Source organism: Solanum pennellii, chromosome 2 (genome assembly GCF_001406875.1).
Source record: "Solanum pennellii chromosome 2, SPENNV200".
Taxonomy (NCBI): domain Eukaryota; kingdom Viridiplantae; phylum Streptophyta; class Magnoliopsida; order Solanales; family Solanaceae; genus Solanum; species Solanum pennellii.
In genome coordinates, this window is record NC_028638.1 from 540,717 (window position 1) to 564,837 (window position 24,121).

Here is a 24,121-nt window from a genome sequence, read left to right on the forward strand (position 1 = left end):
AAAATGAAAACGACAGTAATAAATAAATTTTGGATTGCGAGTTATTTTAAATAAGGTTTGACGTTGTCTACTGTTTTGACTATCGTACTGTCTTGCAAATTTTATTCGTATAATCATTTAAATTTTATAAATATTTAAAATCGGAAAGTATAATAGTGATAGTATCATTTTGTTGACGAATATTTGTTTAAGCATTTTAGCTCATATTTTGAAATATTAGTTTATTTTCAAATTAATTTTTTTAGTTTGTTAACCTTAAGAAGCTTGTTAATTTGGTGTTAATTCGTCTTATCTAATCAAATTGACCATCTATAATTTTATTTTGACTAAAGTGGTAGCATATTAGCTAAAAGACTAAAGTAGGGCCTCCCTTAGACTTTCCCGCAGCCCAAATCCCTCAATTTAATTCCCAAGCCCAAATTAAAAACCCATTAGCAAAATAAAACCCAGACCCCCCCTTTATTTCCCGTATAATTTGACCCGGCCCACTTGCCCTTTATCCCATTTGTAGCGGAGAAATGAAACACTGAGCAGGGATCCAAATGCGGAAGAGCGTAGCGCGTGAACAGTAGGCCAGGCCATGTACGCGCCTTCTCCAGTTTGGCATTTTCCCTCTTTTTCTCGTACGATTCCCTACATCTCAGCAGCTATGACAGGTACGGCGGCACGCGTTGTCCTTATGCTTTGGGATTGAGCCACGTTGCATCTAAGGACAAAGGAGGTGATCCCAATCGTCCACCTCTAATTTTTATCCGTTCAATTGGAGGATCGTTTGGGGATATTGGAGATTTTGGGACGGATTTGAAGGAATTTCAAACCTTTGGTTGAAAACTCGGTTTTTCCCTTGTCCTTTTCCCTCACAAAAGATGAACCCTAATTCTTTTCCCCTATATATATTTTTGCTATCTTTAGTGTTAAATGGGGATTTTTTTTCTGGGAAATTAGAAATTTTAAGGGGGAAATTTGGCAAAGGGTAATAGTGTTCAGAGTTTTCTTTCTGATTTTGGTTTCTTAGGCAGAAACAGGGGAGTTTTGGGAGGTTTTTTTTTGGGAGTTCGTAAGGTGAGAACACTAGAGAGGAACTAAGCAAGATATCAAAAGATAACAATACAAGAATACATTCTTTAGGCAGAGAAGTCGATCTTGAGTGAAAACATCACATTTCCCGCTCACTTCGTCATCGTTTTCTCTCGAGCCATGGAGATTTGTGATTCAGAACTTTCTTGGGATCCTTCTTGGTTGTTGCTGGTGTAGCGTCCCGGGTAGAAGATCGTCATTTACTGCTCGTCCTGTCTGTAGCTCGCTGCCTAGTAAAAGGTAAACTCTCCCTTCTCTTATTTTAACTCGTCTCATCATCGACTTGTTTGGTCCCGTCGAGTTAGTCTTTTCTCTTGCCTAGTTCATCACTGCTGCATGTTAAGGGTTTGTGTGATGTTGAATGGTTTAACTAAGTTGTCCATTGTGTTAAATATATCAACTCATCTTTGAACATCGAGTTATTTATCTTTTGGCGTCCTTGAGATCACGGATAAGTCGTGCGAGTTTGTTTTTTTTATGAGGTTCAACCTTTGCTTGTTTCACTGATGAGTTTGTTCGTAAGCAGTCTAAATATATGTGTGAGCAGTACATATTTTTAGTTAAATACATTTCTTACATGAGAGTTGGTTTGTGAGCTTTAAGAAGTCACTGTGCGGTGTGTTTGATTAAGCTATTTTCTATATCATGTTCTGTTGATGATTGCTTCGATGGTAATTCTTGACTACCCACCGCCCCCGGCTTTTTCGTTGATCCAAATAAATGCTAAGATACGGTCCCAAGCTAATCTGACAAGTTATAGTATGTCCCAACCTTGTCTTGAATAATGTGATTTCTGTGATTATGCGATAGTTTTATCAATTCTCTCTTTGGTTTATTATTGTTAACAATGCTTAAAAATATATATAAATCTTATTTGGTTAATACAGGGGATTCTTTTAGTCAATGCTCTTATTTTAGATGCATATCCAAGCCACAAAAGATTAAAATTCGATGCAAATCTTTCAAAGTATTTCCCAACTAATTCTTTTGTTTATTGTATGCCTTCTCTTTCAAAATGAACTTTAAGGTATATATCATTTAGAATAGTTTCCCATGCACGACTGATTTGTATACATATATATATACATATACATATTTGATTATCTATCTATTCTTTTGTTTTGTTGCTTAGGTCTGTGATGAGTTTTTTCTTATTTATTTAGTGTTCTTGTTGTTCTTGCTGTCCGCCTGCGTTAAATTGATTTAAATTTATTTTTGTCGTTCTTTGCCCATTTCCTTAAAGTTCCCAACTTGCCCTTTCCTTCGATGAAATGATTGTAATGTCTCTCTTTTGAATTTGCCGTGTCTAAATAGATATCTTTTGCATGTGTCTAAAAGATGATAAATTTGATCTACACCATTTTGTATTTGGTCAGTTTGCGGCTTGTTTTTTTTTATGTTCATAATAGATGTTTCTTCTAGTTTTCCTTTTGCCGTGCGCCAGTGTAGGAGTTGCGTGCCATTTCGCTGTTTGTGGGTGAAGTTAACTTAGCGCGGTGCCTCAAATTTTTTTTTTCTTCTTTCTCTTATATTTGTTGTAAAATGTGGAATGTTTATACCCTTTTATTTTAATATATATATATATATATATATGTATATATATATATAGATATATATATATGTATATATATATATATATATCTTATCGTTAGATTGTTGTCTTTGTTTAGTTTCATCATATTATGGATAGGTGGTGGTGTGATTGGCAGAGAAAATTTCCAAACATAAGTTCTATAGGGTGCTTTATTTGTTAAAGTATTGTGGATCGACTATTTCGTTCGTATCTTGACTAGTTCAAAGAGTCGAATATAAAAGTTGGTGACATATTCCTCCTTTTCTTTACTCGAAGGTGTAAGAATTTTGAAGTCTGTTATTTATTCATGTCCTTCTCGTCTCGCTTAAATAATACTATTTTGTTAATTTGTGCATGCATAAATCTTTAACCCCATGTAAGGTCGCCTGTGTTGTGTATCATTTCGCTCAACCATATGAGCTCATTATATACATTTTTCTTACTGTTTGGAGTTCTCTAAGGTTAACAAGAAAATGTCTATTACTTGGACTTCTTGAAGGAACCAAGTGCGGCTCTTCATTAGCGAATACATAGATAAATTTTATACTTTGTTATCCTTCGTTACTATGCATAAAAATTTATTTCGCGTGCATATTGCTTTAGCCATTTATTAACTGTTTTATTCTCTATCTTCTACATGAATTATGGGATGAGTTAACCCCATTCCACCTTCATTTATCCCCATGCATTTCTCCTCGAACCAAGGGGACTCCGTCTCATTCATTTCGAGTCCAAAATCGACGTGCAAATCCAAAGGCTGAAAACCCCGAGGACGCGAGTCAAAAATCGAAGAGTTTGGGCAGAATGCCCATCTTTATTTATTTATTTTTTGTTGTATTTTATTATGTAAAGGGCCTAAGCCCTTATCGCTTTGTATTATTATCTGATTAGTCTAGGACAGGTACAAAACAAGCGGGTCAAAGACCCAAAAGGAAATGGATCCAAATTCTGGTCAAGGCGTACAGAAAATCCGAACTTGGACCCAATTTCTCTCTCTCTCTCTCCCTCTCTTTTAACTTATCACGTATTTTTTTTTGATTGCTGCTAGTTTTAAGTTTAGAAACTCGCAAATCCTCGTAAACACTACCTTGTTTTAATCACATATTTAAAATCACTCAAAAAATAATAAACTTAAAATTTGGCAAGTCTCAACTAAATAATAAAATCAACGTTTCATTTTCAAAACAGTTCTCATTAATTTTATTAAAAAATATAGTTAAAATTTCCAGTCAAATAGTTAGTTGTTGGATAACCTTAGGTTAGCGGAATATCTTAGGTGCTTTCAAACCTTCGTAAGATATTATTATTAATCCCCGAACCCCTTTAATTGTTTTCAATAGATTATTCTGTTAAGTCTTTTGAAAGCAAATGTTTTCTTAATTTTTTCAAAATTAAGTGGCGACTCTTTAAAAAATCAAAAGAAACTTCAAAAAACAAATACTTTCCCGATTTCGGATAAAATAGAAATGACGATTCTGCTGGGGAGTTAAAAGAGGATTCTAACCTTAAAACTAATATTATTTGGCTATGTGTATGTTTGTTTATTTGTTTATTACTTTATTAAACTATTTTATTAATGGCATGACATCTTCCGTCAAACGACAATTATTTTCATTCCCACTAAAGGACGATTATGAGGGTTCGCAGTCGTTCATCAACCAAAATTTTCTCAGGGAACCCTGACGAGTGTAGTTGGCTACTTGATAGTCAACGATTGTTAACTGTCCCAGCCCAAGTAGTCCGCTTGGGTTACCCCTTCCAATTTAAATGTAACCCACTCTTAATTAAAATAAGATAGAGCGAAAGCCAATCCCAAAAATAGCACATTGGCCTAAGACGACCCAACACCCAAGGAGTGTTGGGCCCATTAGAAAGACCGCCTTGAGTCCAAAGAGCCCACGGCTCGAAGGGACGATCATATTTGTGTGATAAATCAGAAGGATGTATTGCGTGTTTAAATGTTTGTTGTGTCAATTAACTAATTGTATGTTTTGTATATGTCGAGTTAGTTCCTTCATTTCAACATGGACACCAAGACGCCAGACATTCTCCGCGTATGGTGGGACAACCTCAAATATTGTAAAAAGAGAGAAATCTTGATTCACCTGGGTCACTTACCTTCAATAATGGACTTCAAGGTATGGCCCACGTTTATCGAGGTTATCACTCGATTCTGGGACGATGAGAAGATCGTTTTTCGATTTGGAGATGTCAAAATAATACCTACGCTGGAGGAAATTAAGGATTGTCTGGACTTTATCGAGATGTGTGGCAAGAGGAAAAAATGTCCAAATCATCACATCCTTCTTCAAGATAGGCCGACTGGTGAGGTATTAAAGAACATATTGTTACTAGTAAATACAAACTGGTTGGAAACCCACGATATACCACTAATGAGATTTTTTGAGAGATGGGGGCACGACAGCTATTTCAGACTATTTCCCAATGAATTTCACAATCACAGTACCTGGAGCGAAACTCAGACTATCGCTTTCTTTGCATGCCATTTAGGAACTATGGTGTTCCCTAAAGATGAAGGAAAGGAAATCGACACCCGGGTTGTGATGGTAGTGGATGCCATGTTCAGAGGAATTGGTAGAAAACAAGAAGAAAATAAGTACTGTAGTTTAGCCCTGGTCATTTTGGCCGGCATTTATCGATCTTTAAGCCTGTGTAAAAATGGGTTCCCGTTTTTCAAGTTTGCAACATTCTACTTCAATGGTGGTTGATTGAGCAACTCTACAAAAGGGATGGCGCCCAGGTACAAGAGTTGGCCAAACCGAGCCAGACGAGTCCTCTTGATAACTATGAATTCTATCCAAGTGTCCGCAGATTTCCAATTCATACCACCAGGGGTGCGTGGGCAAGGGTATTTTATGATTTGAAATAAGTAGACATATAGTGGATGTTACCAAACTTCAAGTCCGAGAGGATAGCAGCACAAGGGGAATAACTTCCATTTTTAATCCTTCCTGGCATTAAAGGATTGCGTCCCTACAACCCAGCAAGAGTGATGCGACAATTTGGTAGAACACAAATCATACCCGCTGAAGGGGATGCTAGCTCTTTTGTTGTCGATTACAGCGAGAACGGCAAAATACCTTTCGCTAAGATCATCCTCCAGGAATGGGACGGACGTGTCAACATGAAGTGGGATATGACCTAGAGTAGATATGAAGCTGGGTATGTCAACGAATACAAGACATGGTTGTAGAATGATCTGCATGGTGTAGTGAATCTGACACCACGCACAAGTCAAAAAATTGAAGACGTACAGACAAGGCTTCAAATCCACGCATACAATTTTCAGCAAGAATGGGGCCGAAGGGAGCAAGAATTTTAGCAGAAAGAGCGAGAATTTCAGAAGAGAGACCAAGAATTTCAACAAAGGGAGTGAGAGTACCAATTCCGAGAGTTAGAAAGTCAGAGGTTTTTAGTTGTGACGTCACAAGAGCTAGCTGATACAAGGGCTTGTCTGATGCGTTTGGACACAACCCTGGACGAGCAGATGAACACTTTACGAGTCATACCAACATCTTCAAAAGTTGTGTTCCCCGAGCCATACGTGTTCACCAGCAAGTGTATCATCCGCAAAGAAGTAAAGAAGGCCAGAAGAGGAGCCCACCCATCAACATTTTGACTCCCCTGCGTGGGATTGTTTTCTATCTGTATTTTGCATCACATCCCCCTCCTTAAATGTACCCCGTTTGATTTAAAATTATGTAAGGAACGCTATGATATTTAGTGAAGTTTATTTTGGGGATACAACTATTTGTTGAAATGACGCAATACATCCTTCAAATCGCTAGGCCTACCCTTGGTACAAAGGATCACATGCATGATTAGGACGCGATATATGTGTTTAACTGTTTGTGTGTTATGTTGCTATGAATGAGGATACCGTAAACCCACTCTTATCCATAAATTCCCAAAGAATATAAAGAAGCCACTATTACAAAATGTTCGACCAAAATTTCCAAGTCTCAAGTTTCTCACTCAAAAGACTACCTCCTATACCACAAATCCTAAAACATTACTCTACCGTCTCAGGAAAGGCAAAATCACTGCTATGGACAAAGGTAAGAACATCCAGATGGAGCTCACTAAAGAAGAACTACAAAGAAAGATTGAACGGATCACTCGGGAAATTCAAGAGGCCATGGAGGAGGGGCTCAGAGTTGACATGGCCACCACAATCTACAAAGTTGCAACCGTGACGTTGGATAAGGACCTCGCATCAACATAAAAAGAAAGAAAGATGTTGAGATGGAGACAGAGGAATTGCGAGAGAAGTTGGACATGCTTCGGTTGAAAGTGCAAGAAAGAGAAGCAAGAGAGGCGAGGATAGATTCAGAGACCGCCGCTCTGTTAGCTAAAAGCATGTCACTCGACAAGGAGCTGACAGTGGAAATGGAAGAATTAGCCTCCATGAGAGAGAGAATGGCTGCACTGAGGAAGAAACACAAAGCCTTCTATAGCGACATGACTAATAAGATTCGGAAAATGGGCGAAAAATACGCCGTCTATGAGCAAGGAGCCAATAGTGGTCCCGACAACGCTCACCCTGAAGCAACTGAGGAAGACGACGACGAGGAAATCCTCTACAAACCTCCATTCCTAGGTCGTCTCAAAGGAGGAGGCTAATGCTGCAACAAGATAAGAAATGACTAACTTGTCGTCATCATTTCATCTTTTAAAGTCTCTATTGTTGCCTTTTAATTTCCTTTTAATCGTAATAAACGAATCAATGAAAATGTTTTATCTTGTACTCGAACTACGTTGGGCCTAAATTCTCCTTATGAGATACGTAGGCAGCCTTCCTAGCACTGGCCCCTATCCTTAAAAAATTTCATTCTCCCCTCCATGTTACGAGAAGATACGAAGACCGGATCAACAGACATAAAAAGACAGCTGCAAGAAGACCGTAGCTCAACGTGATTTATCCTTTCTGAGACAACGTCAAAAAATAAAACAGGCAAACTCTTGGTTGTTAAAAAAATGTGTTTTCGCCCTCACTCGTGGGTTGAAGATATCGTCAAATAAAGTAACTTGTGTGTTTATCTGCCCTCTGTGTGATATTATGCATTTTGTACTCTGAATCCGCACTGACAAATATGCCTTTGAGTTGTTTTCCTTCTCAGGTACTGTGAAACTGATCTGTGTCGATCAAAAGCTGGCAAATCATCCTTACTTCACTAGATCAAAAGGTCCCGCAGATTCCTTCCCTAGACAAAGCTCAGACAGAGGAAATGCAGCTATGGGGGATAATAATGAAGAAGTGAGTCTTACTGATGTTGTGGTGGCTCAACCAACCGTAGTAGAATAGAATGAGCTGATTATGTAGCTGATGCAGCAGATTACAGAGATGAGAGTGGAAATGCAACGGAGATAGGATCTGCCTCCACCACGATTTTCTACTAACGTCGCTGATGGGAGGCCTCCAATATACTTCCCTTCCTCAAATGTGGATCCCATCTACACCTGTTCCGAATCCGACGGTTATAGATCTGACTACCCAAAATCCACAATATGCTTCAGCATCCTACAAAACTCCATTTCCTCTTCAAAACAACTGTCCTCAAATACCGCCCCATCCTCAAAATACTCACCATCGAGCCGCTCCACCGCCACAAAATAAAAACCAAAACCAGAACCAAAATACTTTCAATCCCCAAGAACCCATCACCATTTAAATCAGAACACCAATCCTCAGGCCTACCCATAGAATTACCAAACAGCCCAAAATGCTCAAAGTCCCTTTATAGCTCCACCCCTACCAAAGAGAGCCACTTTCCAAGTTCCTGTCCCTGCCGAGCATGATGTGCACGGTTCTGAGATGGACCATTACGAGGAACAAGAAAAGGAATGGAGGGCAAAGAAAGATGTAAGGGTCAGTATAAAAGAGGAGATCAAGAAGGCCATCAAGGAGCTACAATGCATCCCCGACATTGCTGGACTTAGTTATTAGGACTTGTGTATCCACCCAAATTTGGACCCTTCCATAAGGGTTCAAGATTCCGAAGTTTGACACCTTCGGAGGAGTGGCAGCCCTATGGCTCATTTGAGATCCTATTGTGACCAGCTCGTGGGATTTGGAAGGGACGAAGCTTTATTGATGTGTCTCTTCAGTCGGAGACTGTGTGGAGAAGCTGTCGAATGGTTTACCTCACATGAAAAAAGACAACGGCCCAGCTGGAATGCATTGGCCAAAGATTTCATCGATCGATTTGCTTACAACGTAGAAATTGTTCCCGATCGATACTATTTGAAGAAGATGAAGCAAAAGTCAACCAAAAGCTATAGGGAGTTCGCCTATAGGTGGAGAAAAGAAGCGGCAAGGGTGAGGCCACCCATGACTGAGAAAGAAATCATTGAATTGTTCGTGAGCGTTCAAGAGCCGGAATATTATGATAGAATCATGTTGCTCGTTGGAGCAAAGTTTGCCGAGATAGTCAAGATTGGTGAGACTATCGAAGACGGTTTAAAATCAGGAATGATAGTCCGTGCAGCCGCATCACCTGGATCTTCAGGTTGTTGAGAAAGAAAAGAGAAGAAGTCGCTGCTATTTCATACGGGGGAAGGAGAACCCCCAAAAGCTCATCATATTCCCAAGGTCGTTCTCGGCCTTCCCCAAAGTCCTACCAATCTTGTTATACGCCATCTAGTCATCCCAATAATCAGAGTGCTACCTCTATTTATCCAAACGTCCAAGCTCCCGTATGCCAAAGTCCAGCCCTCAATTACCAAAGTCCATCTCCCATTTACCCAAATCATCCTCCACCCTACCAAATTCCATCTCCCTAAAAGGGTGTTGCTCCCAACTGCGCTAACGTACAGTCGAGCTACCGAGCACCCCCTCCTGTTTATCAAGTCCTAGGTCCACTGTGCCAAAATCCTCCTCCGAATTACCAAGATCCATCACCGAATTACCAAACAAATCCATATACCAGAAGCCAAGCTCCCCGTCCAAATACCAGAAATTATCAACAGGTGCCTCCTCCTCAACAAGGCAATTATGACCCTCCCCGACCCAGATTTCAGAAGAGGCCTTCAAGGAACTTTACTGCACTCGCTAAAAGGCGGACCAAACTGTATGGGAGACTGGCTGTGGCTGGATACATCCACCCTATGGGGCCCAAACCCGTGGATGTCAATTCAAAATTCTACAAACCCGATCAGAGATGTGCTTGACATTCCAACAGTGTTGGGCATGATACTGAAGATTGTATCAACCTCAAGCATAAAATTCAGGATCTGATTGATCAAGAGGTAGTCTCTCTCCAACCGGCGGCACCAAATGTCAACACAAACCCGTTGCAGAATCATGGAGGCAGCACTTATATCATCATTTTCATATTATGGAGATTATGGGGAATTGATTAGCCATTATGTTTTGCTCCCCTTTATTGGCATAATATAAGAAGTCATTATAAGAAAACTTTTATTTGGCTATGCCGATTATTTGGTCATTTGCATAACGTGAAGATATTGGAGCATATATCTTGATTTGGCACAAGCCAATAACTTTTTAAAAATTCATTATTATCAATCACATATTATTTGACATAGTTAGGCTCTTGCTTTCTTAGCTCACATTGAGCTTACATTTCTTCTTCTTTCTTTCTTATTTTCTTAAAGAAATCTTTAGCATTAAGATCATGCGAGCTAACATGAAATTCAGTGTCTTCCCCACACCGAAAAGGGTGGTTCACCGCTCAAAGTGAATCTAGATCATGTGATCTAAACATGAAATCCAATGTTTGCCCTACACCGAAAAGGGGCGGCTCACCGACTAAAGTGAAACCAAGTCCAGTGTCTGCCCCACACGGAAAAATGGTGGTTCACGGCTAAAGTGAACCGAATACTTTCTTGAGAATCTAACTGATACGCTCAAATTTACTTCTCGAAACAAAGTAAAAGAGGTCACATCAAGTAAAGAACCCAACTAGTGAGGTTGGGATCATTCCCACGAGGAAATGGTTCAGACTTAACTTTATTCTATTATTACTTCTATTTAGTCAATTATTTCCCGAAAACAAATAACTAAAGGGGGGTTTTGATTAATGAAGGTAATTAGATAAATTAAAGTAAACAAGTTACAGGTTCAAGTATTGGAATTTAATCAAGTAAAAGAGTAACTAGGGCGTAAGTGTTCCTACAGGCTCCTAACTCGGTAATTCTAGCTATAACAATCCTATCCTAGTATCTTGCATGCAAAGTGATAAGTTAGGTATCTCTAAATCCTTGGTCCTGCATCTAGAGAATTTCACTCCGCACCTTGGTACAGCTACGTCTGTTGCTTTACTAAACCTTATATTTACCTCATATTAAGCATCATATTCGATATTTGACTAAGTTGTTACTTCGTACCAACCGACACTAGCCTATTAGATAGTATATACTAAATCTATGTTGATAATTCTTTTCCTATTATCTACCTCCTTGGTTCGGCAAGTAGAAATAAGTCTAGTTCTAACGTTGGCCATTCGTTAAAAAGACTTCTAAGCAAAAGAATTATCAATAGATGCAAGACACTATTCTAGAATCGTTATTTTAGCTAGGTTTTACCTTGTTATTTACCCATGGTTCCCACAACCCTAGTTATGGAGTTTAGTTATCCATGCTAATAATCACACAATTCATAATAATAATGTAAGAATTCATGCACTTACTTTGATGAGAATAAACAAAATCAAGAAATTTACTTGAATAAATCACAAAACACCAATAATCGATTCCGAAAAAATAATATCAAATCCCCAAATCAAATTTTCAATACTAAGACAATAAAACTGAAAATTATCCAAGAGTCTAATGCCAAAAATGTGGTTTTTTCGACTATTTATAAGAAACCAAACCTAATAAAAGAGGGAAATCTATTTAAGGAAAAATCTGCTCAAAACGTGTCTGAGTCGACGACCCTCGTGATGGACCGTCGTGGACATGATGGACCGTCGTGGTCTTCCGTCGCCCATACTTAGCTTTTTTTCTACTGCTTTTCTTTATCAACTCTCTATTACCCTCGACGGACAGGTTTGACAAACTGTTGCAAGAACGACAGTCCATCGTTGGGTACTGGGACTACTCTCTGTTAGCATTGACGAATGTGCAGGATGGACCATCGTGGCTATGACGGTCTGTCGTGAGCTTCCGTAGTCCCACACTTGGTCAGAATTCCCCAACTTCCTTCAGCAGTCATTATCTTCTAACAACGGTTGATCCCTACGGACCATCACAGTCACGACGGATCGTCGTGGGGTCCGTAGGTGGTCACTTCTGCAATTTCAACTCAAAATATTTGCGTTCTCCTTTGGACAGACTTCCTTGAAATAAATAGAAAACTACATCAAAAATCAATACGAGAAGGCATTAAAAGTACCGTGAAACCACGGTACATCACTAATCGACATAGATCATGTGAGCTAAACATGAAATCCAGTGTCTGCCCCACACTTTACACCGGCCAAAGTGAAACAGTATCATACCTAGATCTCTTAGGTGGAATCCACTGGCTAGTTACTATGCTAGAAACATAGTTCTAAAACTAGGAGATTTTCGGAGACTCTTATCCGCCTTGGTGGAGCCTCATCTCATCAGGCTTACTGTAACACCTTGAAAATCCAAGACACATTGTAAAGCGTAACATAGGTGTCATAAGATATAAATACTGTTTCTAAGTCCAATTTTAATGGATATAGGTCATTTAAGAGGTTTAAGAACCAAAACGTCCAAGAACGTCCATGACGTCCGAGAAGTTGGTTCAAGGAGATGTTAGTGTGCCTTATCCTATTTGAATAACTTTTAGGAGTCGGAAATGTACGAAAATTGGTGGAAAGGTATCTAATAGGTGTTTGGTTGGTTTCATGGTTGAAACGTCTAAGTACGACTCCCCAAGGACCAACCAAGGGCCCTTGAGCAGGACCCTTGTAGTTTGATACAACACTGCCTAGCAGTGTGCATCGACGGGACAGAAGACGGCCCGTGTGTGGATCGATGGGGCGTCGATGCCACTGTCGTCCCACACTTAGGCTGGTGGAGAAGGCTCCTTCACCGGCACAGCCTCTGAACTCATCGACGGAGTGCAAAGGTGCAGGCTATGGTCCGTGTGTGGATCGACGGGGCGTCGATACCACCATCGTCCCACACATAGACAATTGGAGGAATCCCCCTCGCCTGCACAGTCTCTGACCAAGATGAAGGACTGCAGGACGGAGGGGGGATGTCCGTCGACTCACAGACGGCCCATAAGCGGGGTCTCATCTGCGAGGGTACTAAGTTGCTGCACGTTTTTAATTCAGTTTATTCCAGTAATTAGATGGTTAAGGGGTTAGTTGGGGATTAGAGGGATACTAACTAAGTTGATTAATTCCCACTATAAATACCCTAAACCCTCATTAACCTAAAGAAAACTCACAAACAAACTCTCTTCCTTCTCTCTTATTTCTCTCTCTACATGAACTCACCGTTGAAGACTAGCAAGAATTAGGGTTTGGAGGCTGAAAAGGGATGAACTCACCATCAAATTGTTGACAAACGTTAAGGTATGGGTTCTATTCACCTTTGAGACTCTTTCCTCAAAGGGTTCCTTCAAAAATAGAATTCAAAAGTTGAGTTCTCTTATGGGTTTCATCCAATTACGAAATTGAAGTTATGAATTGAGTTGTTGATGATTTCTTTAGGTTACATTGAGTATATTAACATTTAATTCAACTTTTTTATGATAATTGTTGATGGATTGGTCTAAATTGAAGAATATGATCCTCCATCTCTAACCTTAAGTAGTGATCTTTGACCTATATGGTATTGTGATCATTCAACTGGGTTGGTTGTTGATTTGATTACTATCCTATGGTGTTATTATGATTAAATTACAATGAATTATAGGCCTATCATTGTAGTTCTTGATATGTGATTTAGGTTATGAATTATAATGTGAAATTATCCAATGCATCTTGTCTCAAGTTGTGATCTAGAGTTGAATTGTGTTATATAGATGCAATTGGACTTGTTATCTTATTGGTTATCATTGTGTGATGATGTTACTCCCCAAATTGGGTTGAGTTATGGGTTCATGGTAAGACCTTGATGATAGATTATGAGGAAGACTTGGTAAGTCTTAGAATCTCTATCTTTATTTCCAATTGTGATTAATTGTTATTAAGTCATGATATTACATTGGAGTATGACTTATACTACGATTATAGGGTGGTATGATGTTGAATTGAAATGTCTTGACTATGTTGTGAGGTTGATTAAGGTTTATGGTATATAAAGATGGTGAAAATTGTCAATGTGTCTTGATATGCTATGAAATGCTAATGTGTTAACCTCACTTATATGAACTGTGATGAAAGGACTTATACTCATACAATTCTTATTGAGTTATTGATGATGATGATTATACAAGGGCTAGACCCTATGGCCTAAGTTAAGCTATGATTGATAATTAAAGGGTTAAAGACATTTCAAAAGGAACTCTAGCTTAGCACCGAGTGAACAAGATTGAGGAGTGTCCCTTCCCACATACGGAAGGTAGGAACATACTTTACTCTTGAGATTGGGGACTTTAATGCATGGCGCATAAAGATGGTCCCAACTATATCTCCTAGTTCTTGAACTATGTTGCCCCCATAGGAATACTAGTTAGTGGATCCACGTATTTTCTATGTTTCATGTTTTAGTACTACCTTGGCAAGTAGTCCGCCTTCTTTCGGTGTATGGTTTTATGACACCTGATCCACACTAGCTATGTGGTCTATGTCGGTTAGGGAAAGATGTTCCCAAAAGGTAAAACGAATTAAAGGACTTGAACTCTAACTTGGATAATCTAAGGGGTCTAGCTTAGTCTAGGTAGGGGTATGGGACTCTACCTAAACATTGCACTAGTTAGCCTTGAGGGAAGTCTTAGGAGGAGGTTCTTATAAATGTTTGTGTTATGATAATATATGATGTATATATGATGACCATGGCACATTGTTGATAATATATATTGATTAGTTCATTTATAAATATGCCTGGGTTATAACGTTAATTATGATGAAATGTAAACTTAAATGCATGATATGTAAAGTTGGACATTGGTCACGTTTTCTTGTTGAGGATACTTGATTGAGTAAGGTTATGGGGATTTGCTTGGTCATTGCACTTTTTGATTTGATAAGGACTTCTGAGTAATTGTCTTGCTTATTATGATATGTTCAACTCTTATTCATTCTTGTGATATTATTCCTTGATGTTAGGGTTATAGTAAATCATAGTTTCAAGTATGTTGGGATAAGTATTACTTGTTGAGATAGTAAGCATGTTTGGTTGGTTGATATGACTTAATTGACTTTGCATTAAGTCCCTAAAGGGGTAATTTGGCATGTTTTGATAAAAAGTCCCTTTTTGCATGTTTTGCTTGTGTATGTGCATAAGATCTCATACTTAGTACATGTGGATTACTAACCCCATTTTCTTCCCTTTTCCCAAACATTTTAGGTTCCGGTCATTGAAGAGTTTGGAAGGCGACATTGTTGAAGGCTTGGATTCTTCCTTTCATCCAAGTGGAGTAGGTCCTCAACTTTCGAGGGCAATGCCATCCTCTAGTTTACGGATTTTGTTATGAGCTTATTGACTCTTTCATTGCTTTTCGTTTTGGTTAAGTATTGTACTTTCGTATGACCTATGCATGGTCTTGTTGGATTGATGTATGGGCTATGCCCATATTGTGATATTCGTTTAGATGGTATGAGATGAGACAATCGTTGAGACTATTTCTATATTTTACGTATATGTATGTGCAATAAAAGTATAAGGCTATGTAACCTTCCTATACGAAGGGTCTATGTATACTCGGTATGAATATATATTACGTGTATGTAGAGGTCTATGTAAACCACAAAGTAGTGATAATGAAAGTTTTAAATTTTCCGCATTTTTCAACCTATGAATGTAATGACATGAGACTAAGAGGCTAGTCTTAGTCCTTAAAAAGGACGATGATTCCGGTTACGTAGGGGGTAAACCCGATGTGACAAACTTGGTATCATGAGGTTGAATATCGTTGAGTTATGTATCTCTCTCTCTACGACGTCTATATAGGTTTGTATTCATAATTGTGAAGCGCGCCACACTTATGAGTAGGAACCTATATGATGCTTAGGAATCACTCTCTTTCTTGGAAATCTTATATCGTGATAATAGAGTATACTTATGGTGAGATTTTGCATCTAATCCTATTCTTGTGCTTACAGGAAGCATGAACACTCGAAGGAATGCAGCTCGAAGACTTGAGGGGGAAGTTCCTAATACGGGAGCTCCTCCCCATGGTGATCAAGTTCCTCCACTTGAAGAATATGCTAATGTGGAGGAAGCCCCGGCTAACCCTCCACCTATGATGGAGGTTGAGATAAGGGATATTCTTTCTCAAATGGCCAGAGCCATGACTACTCAAGCGCAAGCCACGACGGTTCAAGCCCAAGCTATGACAGCCCAAGCCAATCGGGAGATTTCTCCCCATCCTCATCAACAAGTCACTACTATGGCTTCCCATATAAGGGACTTCTCTCGAATGAACCCTCCTACTTTCTTTGGGTCTAAGGTTGATGAAGACCCCCAAGAATTCATTGATGAGGTCTACAAGATACTATATGTTATGGGGGTGTCTTAAAGTGAGAAGGCCGAGTTGGCCACATACCAACTCAAGGATGTGGATCAAACTTGGTATATGCAATGGAGGGATAATAGGTCGTTGAGGGGTGGTCCGGTGACTTGGGAGATCTTTAAGGCGGCTTTTCTAAATTGGCTCTTCCCTAGGGAGATGAGGAAGGAGAAAGTGACGAGTTCATCAATCTTCGCCAAGGAGGAAAGAGTGTCCATGAGTACTTTTTGGTATTCATTAAGTTGTCCAAATATGCTCCTTCTTTAATGTCCGATCCTAGAGACCAAATGAGCCATTTTGTGATGGATGTTTCGGAGGGTTCAGGAGGCAAGAGCTAAGCGAAAAAGTAGAGATGCTACGAGAGCAAGGTCATTTGATGGAGGTTCTTCAAAGAATAGGCTTGAGATACAAGACAAGCCTAGATTTAAGAAGCGGTTTTCGAATCAAGTCCCTTCCAAATTCCCAAGAGCTAGTGGTGATAGGGTGTCTAACCCTAAATTCAAGAAGGGAAAAGGTACTAATTCACCAAATGAGAAGCCAGCTTGTGGAAAATGTGGTAAAAAGCACCATGGTGATTGCCTTAAGGGTATGGATAATTGCTTTAGTTAAGGCAAGAGTGGTCACCAGATGAAAGATTGTCCAAACTTGAAGAGTCAAGACAAGGGTAGTGGCCAAGATCAAGCAAATGGTTCTAGTGATGCTCCAAAGAAGAACCGCTTATATTCTCTCCGCTCTAGGGGTGAGAAAGAGACCTCTCTCAATGTGGTGATCTGTATGTTGAAAGTTTTCTCTGCTGATGTATATGTGTTACTTGATCCCAGCGCTACTTTATCATTTGTTACACCTTTAGTAGCTCAAAAGTTTGATATTTTACTCGATATTTTGCATGAACCTTTTATACTGTCTACTCCAGTGGGTGAGTCGATTGTTGCAAAAAGGGTTTATAGAAATCGTCTAATAATGTTGCCTAATAGAGTTTCTTATGTTGATCTAGTAGAACTCGATGTGCTTGATTTTGATATTCTATTGGGTATGGATTGGTTGCACGCATGTTTTGCATCCATTGATTGTAGGACAAGAGTGGTGAGGTTTAACTTCCCAAATGAACCTGTTATTGAGTGGAAAGGGGAAAATTCTATTCCTAGAGGTCGTATTATTTCTTATCTAAAAGCATGCAAAATGATCTCAAAAGGGTGTCTATATCATATAGTAAGAGTCCAAGATCTAGACTCCGAAGTCCTCCCATTGAGTCGGTACCCGTAGTGAGTGAGTTTTCGGAGGTCTTCCCTAATGACCTTCCCTGTATTCCTCCCGAATGGGAAATTGACTTTGGCATTGATTTGCTACCGGATACAAATCCCATATCAATTCCTACTTATCGGATGGCTCCAGCCGAGTTGAAGGAGTTGAAGGCTCAACTCAAGGATTTACTAGATAAGGGTTTTACAAAGCCTAGTATTTCTCCGTGGGGTGCTCTGGTTTTGTTTGTGAAGATGAAAGATGGGTCCTTGAGAATGTGTATTGATTACCGCTAACTCAACAAGGTTACCATTAAGAATAAGTACGCTCTGCCTCGGATTGACAACTTGTTTGATCAACTCCAAGGGGCGAGTTACTTTTCAAAAATTGACTTGAGATCGGGGTATCACCAACTTAGGGTGAGAGATAAGGATGTACCAAAGACGGCCTTTAGGACTAAGTATGGGCACTATGAGTTCTTGGTCATATCTTTCGGTCTCACTAATGCTCCGGCGGCGTTTATGGACCTAATGAATAGAGTATTATGAAATTACCTAGATTCATTTGTCATTGTCTTAACTGACGATATCTTGGCATATTCAAAGAATGAGGATGATCATATGGGTCATTTGAGGGTAGTATTCCCTTAAAGAACATCAATTGTATGCCAAATATAGTAAGTGTGAGTTTTGGTTGAGGGAGTTGAGGTAGACCCAAGTAAAACGGAAGTGGTGAAAAACTGGCCTAGACCATTGACTCCAACAGATATTAGGAGTTTGTTAGGATTAGCGGGTTACTATCGGAGGTTCGTGGATGCTTTTGCGTCCATTGCGTCTCCTTTGACTACTTTAACCCAAAAGAGTACGAAGTTTAGGATTACTTGAGTGCTTGTGACCCTTCTTGAACTTGGTCCCATCCCAAACTCCAAACGAATTATTACCATTGCTCGAATCGGACTGATCCGAGGGCCTATATTTCTTGCTCTCTCAGTCTCTCCTTCTTTGACAACTCTCCTCAACCTGCTGTGCATGTACCATCAACCTACCAAGGTCCATGTTATCATGCAGCATGGCTGCCCGACATTCTTCCTCCAAATCCTCCGACACACCAGTCACAAACCTGCTCGTCTCATCTCTGCTATTGGACACCAGAGAAGAACCATATTTGAAAAGCTTAACAATCTTCATGGAGTATTCCTTGACTGACTTACCTCCCTGTCGTAGGTTAATGAATTCCTCAACCTTAGCCTCTCTCCACTCTCTAGGAAACAACCTCTCCAGGAATGCAGTCGTGAGAACGTCCCAAGTGATGGGGACTTTTGCTAGTGCTTGACCATCTCTCTGAATCCTGCGCCTCACCTAAGACACATCTTTGAGTTGGTATGCAGCCAACTCAGCCTTTTCCTCTTCACTAACACCTATAGCACAGAGAATCTTGTGAACCTCATCCACAAACTCTTGGGGATCCTCATTAGTCTTTGACCCGTAGTAGACTGGAGGATTCATTATGGTAAATCCCTAAATCTACTAGCCATGGTGCTAGCATGAGGGTTCTCCCTGGGAGCACCCTCCCTAGTGGCTTGGGCCATGATAGCATGTGCCTGAATGGTGATGGATTGGGCCATCTCAACAAGTGCTTCTCTTACTTCTCCATCCGTCAACGCAGCTGGGTGGACAGGCACTTGCACTTCAACAGCTGGGGCTTGAGTAGGAGCTTGGTTTCCCCCAATAGCTGCTTCTCCAATCTCTCTTGCCCGTTTCTTCTTGTGTTCATTCTTCTACACGCTCACACAAGAAGGAAGTTTGATGCTAGAATGACACAATATGTCAAAGCTCTACACAGAACGATAAAGAGTAGAAAAAGGGAAGATTCCTAACATCACTTAGTCTCTAAGTCATGGTTGTGGTGCATATCACAACCATAAGCTAGAAACTACTTAACGTGGTTGTGTTGAGCCTTAGTTCCTAGGTAATTTAACCTCATGCTCTGATACCAAGTTTGTCACACCCGTATTCTGGAATCCGAATGCAACCAGCGTCGTTAACCTCTCAGAGATCGCAGACAAGCCTGTTCTTAGCTTTTATCACAATCATATAGTTAAATTTGCTGAAAATTTAAAACATTCAAAACATAGTGAAGTATACATAGACTTCATATGATTAGTATATAGAATAATATTCTAATGAACTCAAATTAAACAACCATCTACAATCGATTAAGCAATTCAATGAAGAAATTAATATATCGTAATAGTTTGCCAAACGGCCTTAGTACAAAACTTTGAATAAAAGTCTGAAATGAAACTTTAGGGACAACATCAACTAGCTATGTCTAAAGTACTAAGCTAGAATGATACGTGCACCATCCTCAAACTCAAGAGGACCTACCAAAGTCTGGAGATCACTAATCCAAACGACTTCAATGAATCTTCAATCTGCTCTCTGACTTGTGCCTATAAAATAGTAATGTATAGGGTTAGTACACACTTGTACTAACTATGGGTGTATGAACATATACACGTAAGGACTATGCATGATAAGCTCTTCCTATAAGAATATGTCATTTTTGGGAAAGTGAAGTCACGAGACTTTCTAAATTCGTTATTTGTGAATTATGGTATGAATATGACATATTTTAATGCACTCAAAACACACAATTCATTTTATATATGAAAATAAGACCTTAGAATCATTAACATAATTTTAGAACAACTCGTACGAAAATTTTGAAATTTTCTCCTCCCTAACCTGAGAGCTCTTCCCCCAACACTTAGTTTATTTTTCAGTATTTTTCTTCTTGTTGTTGTATATTTCAATGATCTCCTTAATCCTATGTCTTACTTACAAGTGCAATGATTCATTATAGTACCATACCTACGATAAATCGAGCACATAATCAAAAAGACTAAAGAAATGATTTGGCTACCCTTACTACAAGTTATTCTTTCCATTCTTGTTAAGTTGGGCATGAAATATTTATAAGCCAATCTTTATTGGTTAGGCCACTTATTTCATCATTTTCATATTATAGAGATTATGGGGCATTGTTAGCCATTATGTTTTACTCCCCTTTATTGGAATAATAAAAGAAGTCATTATAAGCCAATTTTTATTTGGCTATGCCCATTATTTGGTCATTTGCATAACGTGAAGATATTGCAGCATATTTCTTGATCTGGCACAAGCCAATAACTTGTTAATACTTTATTCTTATCAATCAAAGATTATTTGACATACTTAGGCTCTTGCTTTCTTAGCTCACTTTGAACTTACATTTCTTGTTCTTTCTTTCTTACTTTCTTAAAGAAATCTTTAGCACTAAGATCATGCAAGCTAACATGGAATCCAGTGTCTGCTCCACATCGAAAAGGAGTGGTTCACCGATCAAAGTGAACCTAGATCATGTGAGCTAAACATGAAATCCAGTGTCTACCCTACACCAAAAAGGGGTGATTCACCGACTAAAATGAAACCAAGTCCAGTGTCTTCCCAACACCGAAAGAGGTAGTTCACGGCTAAAGTGAATCAAATACTTTCCTGATCATTTAACCGACATAGATCATGTGAGCTAAATATGAAATCCATTGTCTGCCCCCACACTGAAAAGGGGTGGTTCCACCGGAAAGTGAAATCGTATCATACCTAGCTCTCGTAGGTGGAATCCACTGGCTAGTTCCTATGCTAGCAACATAGTTTGAAGACTAGGAGATTTTCAAAGTTGAAGTAGAAGAACTAGGTAGTGACAATATATTTTGTTCAATCCTTTGACCCCCACTATTTTTAGAATCAAATGAAAATTCATTTTTATGAAAAATAGCATCACCAGATTCTAATATAATATTATCTTCAAGATTAAAAAATCTATAGGTTGTACTATTTGAACCATAACCAAGAAAAGCACAAGTAGTAACTTTCTTACAACTTTGTAATCTTGGGATCCATTAGCCTCACAAAGGCTAGACAACCCCAAACTCTTAGATATCCCAAACTTGGCTTGTAATCTTTTCACAATTCAAAAAATGTCAGTTTTTACTTTTTATGAGGCACACGATTCAACACATAACAAGCATTTAAAATAGCTTCACCCCAAAAATTTAAAGGTGCATGTGACTCAATAAGCACGGCATTAGTCAATTCAACCAAAATTGTATTTTTCCTTTCTCCTACTCCATTAGATGAAGGAGAGTAAAGAGGAGTAGTTTCATGAATTATTTCCAATGATCTAACAAGAGAATTAAACTCATTTATTCATATTCACGACCTCTATCACTTCTAATTCTTTTTATTTTTCTTCCAAACTGATTTTCAACTTCATGGAGATAAGTTTTGAAATTTTCAAAAGCATCAATTTTATTTTTCATCAAGTAAATATATGTTAACTTAGAAAAATCATCAATGAAAGTGATAAAATATCTATTACCTCCACGAGTTAGAATTCCACCAAGTTCACAAATACCAGTATGAACTAATTCTAACAAATCAGTTTTTCTTTCAACTTGATAATGAGGCCTTTTAGTGATCTTGACTTTACTACAAGCCTCACACTTTTCAAAATTCTTTTTAACCATTGAGATTAATCCTAAACTACTCATGATTTCAACATAATGATCATTAATATGACACAATGAGCATGCCAAAAATTGGTAGAAGAAAGCATATAAATAGAAGTAGAAGTTTTATTCATTTCAACATTCAACTTAAACATCCCATCACATGCATACCCCTTCCCCACAAAAATACCCTTCTTCACTATTACATATTGATCAGATTCAATAATCTATTTAAAGCCTGCTTTATTAAGAAGAAAACTAGACATCAAATTTTTTCTCATGGAAGGAGTATAAAGTACAGTTTTTAAAGTTAATACTCTTCCAGAAGTAAAACTCAATTCAACATCTCCCTTTCCAAGCACTTGAGTAGTGTGAGCATCACCAAGAATGATGGTTTTGGCCTCCTCAAAATGAGTATATTTTTTAAACCAGTCTTTGTCATAACAGACATGACGGTTTGCACCATAATCAGCCCACCAACCATCAACATTCTCAATCATGTTTATGTTGGTAATCACCGCCACAAAAGGTTCTTCAGTAACGTTTGCCTAAAGGTTAGGACCACGTTTTTGGAATCTTCAAAATCAGGCAATATGCCCACTCTTGCCACAAACAAAGTATGGTCCCTTTTCTTGAACTTGTTGATTTTGTGCTTGGTGATTTTCACCATTATTTTTCTTGGGAGGTCTACCATTATTTTTCTTGAATTTTTTCTTCTTAGGCTTTAAAGAAGTATTTTTTTTTAGTTTCAAGAGTAGCATTATTCGAAGTGTTTAAATTTACCTTCGTTGTGATATTGTTTTCTTCTGTTTGTAAAAGTGCATCTTGGCCTCTTGCTTCTTCTTCCATTCGAATTATCATTACCAAGGTTTCAAGAGAGGTTTCCTTTTGTTTGTGGCGCATAGTTTTTTGATCCTTCCAAGAAGGTGGAAGTTTATCTACTATGCCACAAACAAAAAGGTTATCTCAAATTTTAACCTCTTCGGACCTAAGCTCTCCAACAATCATGATGAAGTCTTGAGCTTGATCTACCAGTGATTTGTTGTCCACCATTTGAAAACAAAAAAATCTACTTGCTGCATATTTTTTTGCTCCAGCCTCTTCGATATCATACTTACTCTGCAATGCCTTCCAAATTTTTGTTGCACTAGAGTAAGTTCTATCATGATAATCATAAAAATTATCAGATAGACAATTAAGAAGATAATATCGACACTTATAGGAATAACCATCATACTTTTCCACTTTCTCAAGATGAGAAATAGTTTCATCATCATTCATAGAGGTGATGTCTTCTTTATTTGGATTCTTCTCGGTTAATACATAAGAAATATTGAGAAGACTTAAGTAGAAAAGTACTTTACCCTTCCATCTCTTGAAATGGTTACCATTGAACTGAAATGACTTGTAGATATCTTCCATCTTGACATCCGCGGTTTTTTCAATTGTAGCCATCTTAGAATCTCCTTAAAATTGTTAGTGAAAAAACTTAAAATATAACAAAAGTACAACATTACAATTGAAAATAAAATGAATAAACTAAATCTCTTCAAGGCTGAGGTGCGGATATCTTGCTCTCTTTAAGGATATTCAAGCCCACTGCAGCAAATGTTTTCACCGGTCCAGCAATAGTCCTCTTTGACTTGTCCCCTCCAGGATACAACAGCCTTCACAAAGTATAACTCAACAACTCTAGACAAGAGTTGAGTCTAAAGCTCCACAAAAGAACACCTCCCTTCAACTAATAAGAACTCTCTTTTAGATTAACTCTTTCACTCTATATTTTTCTCTTGTGTGTTGTGTGTATCAAACCAAATGAAGACCAGCACTATTTATAGTTGAAGATATCTTCCTAATAATGAATAGAAAGACAATGGGGTAGTAAATAGTGAAGATAAATGGCCTAGAAGTTACATATATTACATAGGTTATAAAGAATAATGAAGGTAGAATAATGGAGGAGTAAAGAATGAGATGACGGAGAAATTATAAGTGACCATCAAATAGCCACTAATTCCATCAACGGCATTTTGCAACTTTG

General features: G+C 38.6%; 1 long non-coding RNA gene across 1 annotated transcript; it reads left to right on the forward strand.

The window, feature by feature from the left end:
* Positions 1-509: 509 nt before the first annotated feature.
* On the forward strand, positions 510-6,458 carry LOC114076160. The gene is made up of 2 exons (XR_003576981.1): positions 510-1,317; positions 4,660-6,458. It is a non-coding gene; the product is annotated as an uncharacterized LOC114076160 (long non-coding RNA).
* The last annotated feature ends 17,663 nt before the right edge of the window (positions 6,459-24,121 follow it).